Genomic DNA, 14,211 nt, shown 5'->3' on the forward strand with positions numbered 1-14,211 from the left:
TAAATAACACCGTGATATTCACTATAATGTTTATTTTTTTTTATGATAGCGAGCATTGTTGGGCTTTGCGATTCAACTGCTTTGTGAAGATCAAACATACTGTAGTATGACTCTTGACGATGGTAATGGCGATAAAGATAGTACCGGTAACCTCTTCTCTGGGAATTGGGTACATTTAGCAATAGGTCTTAGATTTCAATGTGTAAGGTAATGGGAAGCTGTTCATTGGTTTTGCAATTATACATAAAATGTAGGTAAGTAAAGGTGGAGGTGAAGACGATGTGAGCTCTTGATCCTTCATAACGGGAGTAGTGAGAAGTGAACACGACACGAAGGACAGCATGTTTTCCCTACATGTTTCGAGTTGAAGGACCAAAGGAGACTTTAATAGGCTGGGGATCAAGGCAGCCGTAACTTGGATACTGTAGTGCAAATCATTTTAACTAGACCAGTCAATCCATAAGTACTCATGAATGATATGTTTGTTATTAAGTTTGGGTTCACAATTTCTTGTATCAGTTTGGTGGTGGTGTTCCTGGCATGGTGCTGCTCTGATGACTACACTTGAGTGGTCTTTAGCTAGTTAACTGTTATTGGAGTGCCCTGAAAGTGGTGCTAAGCTTCTTGGTATACTTGTTAAATCATCAAGGTCGCGGAGACCCGCATACACTGACCATGGCTGTTGTAGAATTTTAATTTATGATTTGTAAGTCGTGATTTTTTATTTTTTATTATTATTATTAAAGCCAGTCGCAGTGGACCACCACTGATTAACAAACAATCGGCGTTTTTAGCTAATTAATTAACTTTGGGTGATGACCTTTTATTTGATGACTACATCGACAATGCTGGAAGTGTAATTGACAACAAGAGTTTCCCTGGTGGTGTCAAGTTCAACTTTCTGTAGTCAGGTTTTAAAAGATGACAGAAAAGTGAAATTTCGTCAAAACAACGTTATTTTAACTCTAAACGTTTATACAGAAGGTAGCAGTATCACTACGGCCTCGATCCTTAGTGTGTGTGTGTGCGCGCGCGCGCTCTTACCCTAATATTCCAAATTCTGTAAACATTTGTCACGGGGATGGGGTATTGTAGTAGCTATTTCTGGCGCCCGATAATATCTTCTTCTTCCCCCAAGGGTTGACAAGTTGGTCTTTGGGGGAGAGATAGACGAGGGACGGATGGGTGACGGGTTCCTACTCGAGACATGGGTAAGGGGATAGCAGATCAAGTCATTAGGATGGATGTACAGCAGATGGTAGTTGGTGAGGACAAGCATACTTCATTTTGGGCGGCGCGTCATGGAGAAACGGAAGGAAAAAAAAAAGCATTGGCGATACGAGAACGTTATTCTTGACAATATATTGAGTTGATTGATCTGCTCGCGTGAATTACCATTGTAAGTCTTGCTTTTAAGAATACCTTTGGTTGATTTTTAAATATTTTCTAAATAAGATTTCTGGTTTCTGCGACGACCTTTGGCAGTGTCGTGGTGCAGTTGTTTTAAAACTTGCCACCGGAAACTTATGATATAAGCAGTACAATGACAGAAATCAGTGAATTTATTTATCTCTGGATTGTAGTTATGTGCAAACGGGTTGCCACTGTCGGCGTGATGATAGTCTGTTGTGCTGGAGCGAGATATTGTTAGAGGTAATGGTGTTGATATAAGGTTTACCTTGAGTTGGCATTGGCCCGTTCTCCACCAATCAGTGTTTGTTGTCGTGATCCATGCTGCCAGAATTTGCATTGCGTAGGCTCGCAATTCCAGAACTGTGTGGTTAAACTGAGTGAAAAGACGCGTAGTCATACAGCAGCAGTGAACGCCCTCCTCTTTCTACATAGGCAGTTTGATACCACGAAAACTGGATAAATGGCGTGCCCCCCCACCTGTAGGTTGAGATGCCGGATTATGTACCGTGGATTAATGCAGTGCTGCACCAGGCTCTGCCTTTTGTATTTCCCGAGCATTGTTTGAAGAATGCAATTAATTTCCTGGACTGCTAACGAGAAATACGTTTTTAAAACATACATTTCATATATGATGGTGAATATCATGGAGCATCAATATCCTCCCATATCCCCAGGATCGGAGAGTTAAGTGCTGAGATTGAACCGTCATTTTTACCTTCACTTATTCAACGTTGACTTGCTGTTTGCTGTGCACTCCAAGTCGGCAGCGCCGAGTGAGTTGACTGGGCGAAAGTGGGGGAAGCCATCGGGGACGTTCCCCCCAGAAGTAGAGCGTCGAGGGGAAGGGTAGACTGCTGGAGTTGGTTGGGTGATTTGGCGGCGCGCGCAGCTGTAGAGGGTGGGCTGCCGTGCATTATCCCTAGTTTTGAGAGCTTCCTCAACCCAGGATGCGTCACTTGTACCAGTCAACCAGTTTGACATTATGTGTGCGTTTGTTTGTTTGTTTGTTTTATTCAGAAGTTGAGTGGGTGAGAAAATGAATGTTAAATGGCCTTGATCTCAGCGTCCCTACGGCACCCCTTCCCTCTTAAATTTGGTACATGGGTTTTTCATGAGGCAGTAAATATATTGCGTGTGTACACAGCTCACCTGCTGGAGCCGGTGGTTCATGATAACGGATATATATATATATATATGTGTGTGTGTATATATATATATATATATATATATATATATATATATATATATATATATATATATATATATATATATATATATATATATATATATATATTTTACAGTTTTAACTGGTCGCCCATCAGTATTAAGGTGCAGACCCCCTCCTGATTAATTTTAAGGATGCACTAGGTAGTTGACCTTCCATCTGACGCCGTCTGTCACCATTTTTGTATTATTTGTAGGTATTTAATTTTTAATTACTACAATTTTGTCATTTTCTAGCTTCATGTGTCGCTGTAGGCATCATTTGTCGTGAAATCCGTGGCTTCGTGGACTGTGAGCTTTATTTTTTGTGACATTACAGCGTTCATATATCACATCGTGGGCTTCGTTTAGTCCAACACTGCTTACATAATTTTCCTTCTCATTTGTATCAATAGGTAAGTGAAAGATACAGTATTATTTTCAAAGATATGATGAACTGGTGTGCGGGATGGGTGGGGTGAAGGCTTGTGCCCCCTTAATGAAGCGGATCATTAATCACCTCAGTTTTCTGGAAGCTTGAAAAAAAATTGTGTTAATGAAGCTTCAAAGTTTTACCGGAGACACTATTTACAACAAACTTGGTAAATGCTAATAATTCTCGCTAACGAGGAATGGGGCTTGGTCCCCTGAAGAACGAATAACGTCTGCTTTAAGTTTTAAAATAACTGCATGAATTGACATTATATAGTGGTTCTTTAGGGAGCGACGTAACAGTCGACTCCAAAATTGCAAAGCAAATTGGAAATTACTCGGCAGATTTACGGTTCGTTTATCAGGCTATAGTAAATTTTCCTAGTTTCATTTTTCGGAATTAATTCGCCCCACGAAATTTACATGATACTTTGCTCAAGGCTATGTTGACAGGACAAACTATTAATCTTGGTGTTTGTTGGAAACTGAGGTGAGCAAGTGTGTAGGTGTTTTACTAGTGAGGGTGTGTGGCGTGCCTGACCACTCACACTTGGCAGACATGACCAAGCTTTCCAGAAGTCTGATGAATTATAGATAACGGTGTGCTAGTTCGTGTTACATTCACCACGCCATCTCAAAAGCTCCATGTTGTAGGAAGATACTTGTGGTTAAGTGGGTTTAGTTTTCTCTTCCCTTTTTTGTTTTTTACTTTCGTGCCCAATTAAATATGTTGGTGGGGGGGGGGGGAGTGGCGGCAATGTGTTGACACTGTTTGGTATTTATCAATGGTTAATTATCTCCTTCAGCTTGAAGTAAATTAATAAGCTAATATTTGTTTAAAAGATCATTAGTTGACTGGCGTGTTGAGTATTTTATATTGACGGTCACATTGAGGACATACTTTATGTGGTCATTGCCCGAGTGCCTGGGAGTAAGGTAAAGTGGGGCCCCCGTCCGCCACCCTAATTGGCGCCTCTTACGTGCGTGGGTCTGTACCTCTCCGGTGGCTACGGTCGATACTGCTGCACCCCACCTTGACACCTGGAGCTGTTAGGGGTCTTTTGGGTGGGTGGAGCTTTCTTGAGCGGGTAGGATGGTTGGAGAAGCTACTGTGGAGTATTGGTGCCAACGTCATTACTAAGTAGGATGGTTTTAATTATCATTGCATATGCAGTGTTCGGAAGATGCTAGGATGTAAAGTTCTTTGAGGTAGAACTGGTATTATACGGCATTGGGATCGCAGGAGTAGGGTGGCCAATGCCCTCTATATCTCGTTTATGGGTCAGCACCACAGGTCTATAAGGGAAAGAGGAATGTTTCATAATTGGCCTGTATCTTGTATTGGTATTTGAAAGGTAAAAAATGGTCCTATCGTCGAAAATACGTGTAGTGGCAACACTCTAGTGCAGTTTAGTTCTCATAATATTATATTGTCTCTGAACCGTATCCACAAGAAGGCAAAGTTTATTATTAGTACTGTAATAACTTTAGCACTGTGTTAAGGTATGAGTAATATCCATATTCGTATTGTAACTAAGGTGTGTGTGCGCGCGTGTGTGCAGGAATTCATATTAACAGTAGGATTGGATGGCGAGTGTGGATACAACCTGGTGTAAGGTTGGGCTACCGTCCCACCAGACTCGTGCCCCACAACCTGTCATCCCTTTGTCCGCGACCCCTCGCTCCCTCCTCCCCTTCTACACGCACCTCATCTCTTTCTTTGTTGTTCTCACGCCTTCCAGCTCAACAGATCAAACACTACAACCTCCCATCCCTGTGTATAGTCTTCACTGTTTCCTCCTGTGTGGGTGTACAGACCACCGCTTGTATTGTGTCAATACAGTATATATATACACCCTTGGCCCAAGGAATACTAAATCATGGACATATATACACCCAGCAGCTCTGTGCGATCATGGTTCTAACGAATTAGGTTATGACTAGTGAAGGAATAATTTGTGACGATGCCGCAGTGATCGTGGCACGAACTGCGGTCCTTCTCATATTCAGTCCCCCCCCCCCCCTTTTTTTTTTGGTTCTTTGTTATTGCAAAGGTGTTGGTTTTAGTGCAGAGGGAAATAGGACGTTCACTACAGATGCCAGTAAGTTTTAGTAAGCTCTCATGGTCCGGGGGAAAACAAATATTTTATTAAGAATTCACGAATGCACTTAATATGAACATGGAATCTTGCATGTTTGTTCTGTTAAAAATGTACATACAAGAATAGTTTTAAGAATGTTTTAAGGTTTTATTTCCTCTAGTTTTGCGTAGCTGCGCCACCACAAGTGTACAGGTGTTGTTGGGTGGGGCGGCGAGTGTACTATTCTCATCTTCTCTGGCGTCAGGGGGAAAACTTGTTACCAGCTCCCCCTCATCCCCCAACTTTGTTACCCTCCTACGTCATAATTTTCTCCCTCTCTCTATTCTTTGTTTTCATCGTAAATCGTATCCTCTCACCATTTGTTCAACTTTTGTTGCCAATCATTTCTCCCGCTATTTTTCTCCGTGTGCTAATGTTTCCTCTAAGTGCTACCAAAATCATGCCCAGGGGAGGAGTAGCTTGCAGGTGTGCCCTCTGGTTCTGGGTGAAGAAATTACTTTTGTTAGCGACCTTTTATGGGGTAAATGGGTGTATTGAGGCATGGCTGGGGGGCGCCTAGTGGGAGCATATGCAGCTGCCATTAACTTGTATTTTAATAATGAGAGAGAAAATTAAGATTGGACTAATAATATATAGTTTTAAATAACGCATGTTGAACCATGTACATTGATATTAAATTATATACAAACTGTCTTACCTTACCTACGTTGAAAGTAAATGGTAATATGGATTAATTACGTGTTTGAGGGAGGGGCTGATGATCACCTGAGTCCCTGGTGGTTACTTGTCAGATGGATCAAAGTCCCAGTAGTCTCCAACCTAACCATTTGGATTAGGACTAATTTAATGATTAGGTTCACACCTATTTAGAATGGATTACATATGGTGTACAACACTGAATATGAGGTTCGAGGATCTCACGGAGAATTCATGGTAATGTGTTGACATGCTGTTGAATTACACTTTCATAATTGGAAAAAAAAAACAAACAGGAGACCTAAAAGGAAGGAACCCTGACAAAACTCAGGTCTCAAATCCCATCTGGAAGATGGCGTGTGGTGTGGGGAGTCATCCGTGTAACTGGTTTGATGAGCATGTCTTTCTCACGGCTTCTGTGATAAATTGCACCAAAAGGCTACGAACAATCTTTTCCGGAAATGGCTTCTTGTAACTGGAAGAGAGCCAGGCAGATTAGATTTATCTTCCGGGCGCCTTGATAGTAATTAGTGAGAATTATAAACTTAAACGGGTTTAAGTCTTGCATGTTGTACTCAAAGCCACCGAAACCGAGAGTAGGAAGAAAGGGACAGGTTGCCAGGGGTTGCTACACCTTATGTTACTGAAGTAGTATTGGAGGCTGGGAGCGCTTTAGCTCATCATTATGAACAGATGTTGTGATGCAGAATTGGAGATGCTTTCACTGAACCGTGGAAGTCTTCAGTGTTCATAACAAAGAAACTGGCTAGGTAATACCCAAGTCTACGCGACCAAGTGTTTACCGTGTGTCTTAAGTTGTTTATAAAGTCGTTGGTCAACACTGGAAGTCCCATGACTTTGGAGGGCGTGCTCTCCCTTCCACTTCACCCACCTACCTACCCACCCTGTGCCTGCTTCACGGGTCCCAGATGAAAGAGGGGAGGCTGGGGTGTATCGCCTTCAGCTGTTAGGGGTGAAAGAGGCGGCACGATAAAAAGTTTTAAAAAACGAACATTGAATCATGAGTTACAAGGAGGACATTAGATAGCGGCTGGTTCCCGCACGTAATCTTGACAGTTGATGTATATATGAAGAAGTTCACATCTTGTGTTGCTTTGATCTACGGGGGAAACACTCCATCATCAAAGTTGTCCTGGTTTGGTATTTTGTTGGATCCGTCACAGAATATAGAGGAAACGTGACTTGTCTTGCTTAATTGGACAGGAGTCTTGGAAGCTTGTGCGACCATAACTTCCCGACACTTGTGGTGTGGACACACACACATACTCTCGCACACACCTGTGTATATGCTGATAACCTAACCTAACCTGAAGTATATACTGAATAGCTCCATAATTTGTTACTAGTTGCTTAAATGACCTGGGTTCAGTGTTAGTGCTGGAGGAAACTTAAGTACCCGGTAAAAAATTTCTGGTGTTCGGTATGTTAATACTGGAGTTGGTGGTGGAGGTGTGGCTGTAATAGTAGCACAGGAGAAGTATAGTTGTGGCGGGTGAGAAGCATCCAACGCCTTGGGCTTGAGAGGCTCCAGGGGGATCCTAACCTGCTTGGTATTCATGCTCAATTCTGGAGTTTTTGTAAGGCGAAAATTTTATGGTTGGCGTTATTGCCATTGGGCTATATCCCTTACTGTCTTGTGGGGTAGAGTTCAAGTTCGATGTTGTGGTGGTAGTTCAGGCAGGTTGGAGAATCTTGGTAGTGTTGATGGTGATTGTGTCAGTGGTCATAATGGAGGCGGGGAAGGCGACGAATCCAGTGGTGTGAGCATAGGGTGGACACACTCTGTCTGTCTTTGATACCCCCAAAATGTTTTTACACTACTGAGGGTATAGCTAACACTTGTTATCTTGAAAATAGGTTCTTATTCTCGTACGGGAGACAAATACAGAGGAACAAATAAAAGGTGACTTCCACGCCATAAGGGCTAGCGATCTCAACTCCCTGTATCACTCCGCGCTGGCATGCACAGATGCCAGCATTCACAAGCTGAATACATAATATGTAAATATGATAATACATATACATAACATGGTGCATAATAAATGGAAACATTACATAGGATTAATACATGTTCTGTAATACTTTACTATACATAATAGAGTAATATAAGAATACACAGCTTAAGGTACTACTTCGTGTCCATATTATACACACAATGCAGTAGATGTAGCAGTTTCTCGTAGTAAAGAATCCCTCTGGTACTTACTGTTCATAGCGAGTTGCCGATGGCCTTTTACGCCAACGTGAAGCCCCGTTCCTTGCCCCACCCTGCTCCGTCTCGCCGTTCTCTCTCCAGGACGCATATAACGTTCTTGTTAGAGCCTTCCTCTTCTTGATCTTGTGTTTACTGTAAGTCATAGCCTCGGGTTGCCTAACGTCACGTTTGGCCGTGTACCCTTAGCCCAGCATGACATAGTTAGCCACCGTGGCCAGCTTTAGTTGTGTGTGTTACCACCATTCCTATCTTTAATGTGACGTAGTTTAGTCCTGACCCTATCAATCTATATTGACCTTAACCCATGGTAACCTCGAAGGGTGGAAGCCGTGACCCTTTGAGGGTGGACGTGCAGGTAGTGCCCCCGGTGGGTTGTTGACCCTGGTCTTGAAACTTGGTGTACGACGGTGGCCTTGGCCATGTGTACCTGTACCGACTTGTGTAGTTGTTCGTGCGTTGACCATTGAGAGCTTTTCGCTGTTGCCTATTTTGTTTAAATGAGTTGCTTGGCGTTCATTCCAGGAAGTTTGGTCGAGATGGGTGAAAGGTCACAGTTGCAGGGTCAAAGATCATTCTTGTTGTGTTTACGCTACTGACAGGCCTGGCACTTGACATTATTAGGGACCTGCCACACTTTGCCACAAACATAAATTGTACCGGGAATTCCCCCACACACACACTCCTCATTCTGTCACTTTATGCAACTTGCTGACAAAACCCATGACCCTTCAGGCTTTTACGCCCTTAATGCGTGAGTCATAAAGGCAAGCCTGAACTACTCATGATTCCCAGATGGGCGCTGTAAACGCTTCTGCACTTCACCTTGCACAGGATGTAAGGGGGTGCCCAATAAACTAGCCCCCTCGGGGGCAATCTAAAACAATCTATCTACTGATTGTAACTTCCATTTGTGTGCCGACCCGCAGTATTGAAGTAGTGAGTGTCTACGTATGTTTATTGTACAATATTCATATTTCTTTAACGAGGGCCTCCATTTATGTTTACTTCTCAGTCTCCACATCCCTTTTTTCAGTAGTTTTTTGTTTTGGCACTTGATAAGATAAAGAAAAGAGACTGTGTGTTGGTTTTATCATAGCTTCTACCCTTTGCAGCTGCACAGCCATCGTGCCACCCACTACAATCCTCCGAAACCATTATTTACTACATATTGTTACGAGGGACTAGCCAGTCTTTGTTGGGTGGCGATAGACAAGATGATGATAGGTACAGCGTTGGCTCGTAGTTCCCTAAGGCTTATTCTGCGACCAGACTTCCCAGGCCAGCATTTTATATGATTTGAGTTTCATCTTTCCACGGGGATAACATTGCAGTACAAGGTTACAGAGCCTCGGTGTTCAGCGAAGGACAAAATGTTAGGACCGACGTGTCGTACAACTTGTGTGAGTGGCCAAATGAGCGAGTCTCAGAATGGGCCCCAACCCTATAGGTGAGGTTACAGTCTCTTAGGATTAGCTATCAATTAACTTAAACTAACAGTAGTGGATGAAACTTGATATCACCCGAGGCCCACTTACCAGATGTTTTCCCTAGTCGTAGAACCTGGTGACTCATGCTGCCGGATGAATATTATAATTACATTAACATTCTGTTGCTTGTCTTTGGTGTGATCTTTGTGTGTGCCGGTGTGTTTCAACATGTTTCTTCCCCGGGGGAGTTGTGTGTTAAGGAAGGGAGTGGGAGGTAGAGGAGAGTTGTGGAAGAGCGAGGCGGATGCTGGGAGCAAGGGTGGGTGAGTGAGAGTGAGCAACTCTAGCCTCTGGGTAAGGAGACACCAACCTCGGGTTTACTCTGACTCTGGTTATTCTGCCTTTGTCTCACAACACACGAAGAGCAGGCTTTGTAGGCTCGCTCTGCCGGAACACCGACAAAGACATCTTCCTGTAAGTGTCGTGCGCTAACGCCCACCCACCCACCCTACTGCTGCTGTTTTGGTGGTAGTCCTGTGACTGTGTCCAGCCGTCTACTGTATTTTGTACACTGTATTTACAGGTTAGGATTGTAAAGAATGGTGGGTGAGTTGTGGTAACGTGAATATTATTGAAGGGCATCATCAAACAGGCTTGTGTATGTAATGCTTGTGGTAATGGGGTTGTTTATGGGCACATGTAATGGGATAATAACATGGAGGGAGGGAGAGGCTTGTAGCAGGAAAGTGGGTGTATACAGTTACGGGGGATGAGCTTGTTAACTTACAACAACTTCTCACCAAGGCAACAGTCCTGGTGGTGAGAGGCCTCGTCCTCCACGTTGTTTGTTTGTTTCGTAGTTTTGTATGACCCCAAGACCAAACCTTGAGAAGTGTGTTAAAACAAGTCCTGTTCTAATTTCAGTTGCTGAAGTGCTCGTTTAGTCACGTAGAACTATTGGGGATGTTGAGAAACATAACGTGTGTGTTATGATGATGATGAACAGTCAGCTCCGGGAGATCATGAGCAGGTTGCGTCATCCTGTTTTTGTATATCAGTATTAATTCTTAACTCCGCGAGGGCTCGAAAGACACTGTCGCTGGATTGGCAGGCCTTGATCACGTACCCCCAGCTTTCCCATGATGGGGGTGTGGCGTGTGAGGTGGGCAAGTCCGGGGGGCTGTAGCACTCCCCCGCCGCCCACTACCCTAACTACACACACACACACACACTCCACCCTCCAGGAAATTGCCCATTTGGATTCAGCGTTCTACACTCGGCTGGGCTAGCTTTTTGGGACGAATCTGATGGGCCGATTTCTAGCTAGGAGGCCCAGCTCGGTAGTAAAGGTTTGCGTGAGCCTGGCGCTTGCTAGGAGGTCCAGGGGAGAACGGGAACTGTGGCGGAGTGAGGGGGGGGGGGGTGAAAATGGAATTGGCTGGGTGGGGAACACTACGGTGTGAACGAAATGGGATTGTTGGGGAGAGGGAGTTTCGTGCAAGGGTGTTCGAAATTTCTCTCTTTTTTTTGAGGGGGAGGGCCTAGGGGAGCTGGAAGTACAATTATTTAGAGGGGAGGAGATTGTCGGAGTTCGGGACGATACTTTTGAGGGGAGAGCGAGAATTAGGATGCTAGGAAAAAAAAAGACGAGCCGGCTTGGGAGAGGAGTTTTGTATAAAGAACAGGGGGACTGGAGGAGCAGGAATGGTGAGGGGCACAGCGGGGTAATGGCCTGGAACTAGCAAGCGTTGGGGGGACATGGGCAGTCCTTGTTGGCCTGCTGCTAGTGGTGGTGTTGGCCTGCTGCTAGTGGTGTAGTTGGTCTGCTGCTAGTGGTGTAGTTGGTCTGCTGCTAGTGTTAATGTAATTTATTGATGGTGGAAGTAGTGGTGGTGATAGTAGTAGTGATTGTCCAGTTATTGGTGGTGGTGCTGTACTTTGAAGGTCTGACGTTCAGGAAAAGGTGTCAACTACAAATTTTCACTCCCATTTTGGGGTGAGGATTGACCGTGCATAATTACCACTCGCTAGCAAGGTCGTCCAGTATCTAGATAAAAACAAAATCGTTTTGGAGTTCTAATGCAGCTCGAAGGAAACAACACATACGGGTAATTTTTATTTAAGTGTTAGTTAAATGCTGGAACACATTGAATACCGGTACAAACTTTTTTTTTTTGTTCACTGGCTGGTAATAATGTTCCAACACTAAGCAAAGTCATGGGGTTTATTTAGTCCTTACGTTGAAATATCTTTACGTGTACCTGTACCTTTACTGTAATTGTTTTTACAGTTGGTGTTGAAATTGCTTTACCTTTAAAAGTTATGTTTTTGTACCAGTGTGTGATCAGCCCTAATGGATAGTTTTTCCATAAATGATGTATGATCCTGCATTGTTTTTACATACACGAATGAAAATGAAAATTCAATTATAACATCTTGTATTTTTTGCTTTGTCCAAGAACTTAATTGTATAGATAAGAGAAAATATGACGAGATTGTACGAAAGGTGGTGAAACCTTTAGACACTTAGAGGAGAAATCGTGACCTTCAGGTTACCTTTGGAGAAATGTTGTAGCGAGAAAAATGTTTGAGATAATGTGGTCAGTGGTGCCTGACAAGCTCCATTGACTAAGGCGACGTGCTCTAGATATTAGGATTTTTGGTGTGGGGAAGTGGTATTGGTCGTTGATAAGGTGGTGGTGTGGGTTGATGGGTGTCATACCCCTGGGGCAGTTATATAGTGATAAGTCCACGTGAAGTTAGGTTATGTGGGTGTCGGTAGTAGAGTAAGGCGTGTGTCGAGGGAGGCAGGTGAAGAGCGCCGCAATCAATAAGATAGCCAGTGGAGATGTGTCCCTCCAGCGTAATTGAGCCAAGATTGGTAGGTGAAGCTTCCCACTGACCACTCGCTAGCTTCTTGCCATGTATGGTCTCTGCCTCCCCCCAGGGCCTCGCTTACTACTACCCCTTTTTTATGTCGACATTTGCCTCTTGGGATGGTGGCGTCAATGATCGCGGTTACGACGTTACGAAATTACAGATCACTCCGTCTTCTGATGTATTTTTTCTTCTCTTTATTGTGGAAGGCTGTTACTGCTTAGAAGTATTTAGAACTTAGCGCAAGGAAAAACAAGATCGTGCTCCCTGTTGCCAAGTTAAAGGATTGGTTGACCAATGTCGTGTTATCCCTGTTATTATCACTACAGTTGATCATTTTCAACAATATTGGAAAGATATATTTTCTTGAATATAGTAAGGATCTGTTTTGGAAATATCGGTTCTATCTTTCTCTCACCTTCATCCTACCTCACTTTCATCCCTCTCGAAACCGCTTCCTCCTCTTCTTTCTCTTTCGAAATAATTAGACACCGTAAACACATTGCTATATACTCACTATAATTCTTTTAAGAAAAACAAAAACTAGTTAAACATGAAAGTTGTTCGCATTTTGTGTGAGGTCAGAGTTTAAGACCACAGCGCCTCAAGTGGTCATTTTCCTATTAAAGTCTGCCTCTGTGCTCTGTCTAGCCTGCATTAAACTCAAGAAGCGCCCACGGTGTGTGTGTGTGTGTGTGTGTGTGTGTGTGTGTGTGTGTGTGTGTGTGAGCCCTACAGAAGCGCACACACAAACACATACATTGGTAATCCTTCGGTATAGACTCGTGGGCTAGTTAAGGATAGATGCCGGCAGTAAGTGAAGAGTGTGTGTGAATGTGGATCAAATTTCGACGAGGCGACTACAAGTAAGATCATCATCGGAGACCCTTCATTAAATCACCCCCTCCCTCTCTTCCAGCCATCATTGCAGACAAGTTCATTTTCTTGGGTTTCCCTCTCATCCTTCTTTTTATTTTATAAAAGTCTTCGTAAAAAATGAGAGAACAGATATGGCGTGAGGCTGGGGCATGTGGCGGATGGTCGTGTGTTGAATGTTTGTGTACAGTACTGTGAGAATGAGTAACCTTTATGCGTACAAAATATTATGTTTTACATGGTAATGGTCGCCTTTGTCTGCTCCGGACGAAGGTAACAATCGTATGTTCGGTTCATATCTTCCACATGTAACGATATATTATGCGAAATCGACACTTTAGATAAGGAAAATGTGTCATTGGTTTCTATAAGAATGTACAACCACTAAAAAATTATTCGGCACCCGTGTCATATTGTATCACGCTGTAAGGGTGCCGATAATTTAATTATTGGGTGTACATAAGTACCGAGACTGGTGTTGGCTCTCATGCTGTGAGTCAGGATTACTGTACACTAAATAAAAAATTATTAGGCACCCTCACGGCGTGATACAATATGACACGGGTGCCGAATATTTTTTTTTAGTGGGTGTACATTTACCATACTACTGGTAATTCAAGTACTTGTAACTGAAAGGCAATTTTTTGTTATATGGGGTGACATAACCTTATCGTACACACTACACTTAGCTCGTGTATCATGAAAATGGTACAACCCCTTGGAATATTTAAATAAATAGCAAGGAACTGCATTTACATCATCTGTATAGTGTGGTTGTTTTATTGAGGGACACTGATAGAAAAAGTATATTTGATGAAAATTATAAAAAAAAAGTGTGATCAGGAGAGATTTACTTTGGTATGAGTCGGTGACCAGTGCCACGTGGTACACTAACTGGTTTTCTTAACCGGATATTTCTCCCTGCAAGCCGTATTATTACAGAGGACGG

The 14,211-nt window shown here is 43.2% G+C and overlaps 1 protein-coding gene across 11 annotated transcripts in view; it reads left to right on the plus strand.

Moving 5' to 3' along the window:
* Positions 1–14,211, plus strand: part of LOC121871042 (heterogeneous nuclear ribonucleoprotein L-like) — a 278,283-nt gene that overhangs the window by 167,542 nt on the left and 96,530 nt on the right. The window lies entirely within an intron of this gene.

The sequence above is a fragment of the Homarus americanus genome, unplaced genomic scaffold (genome assembly GCF_018991925.1).
Source record: "Homarus americanus isolate GMGI-L3 unplaced genomic scaffold, GMGI_Hamer_2.0 scaffold52512, whole genome shotgun sequence".
Classification (NCBI taxonomy): Eukaryota; Metazoa; Arthropoda; class Malacostraca; order Decapoda; family Nephropidae; genus Homarus; species Homarus americanus.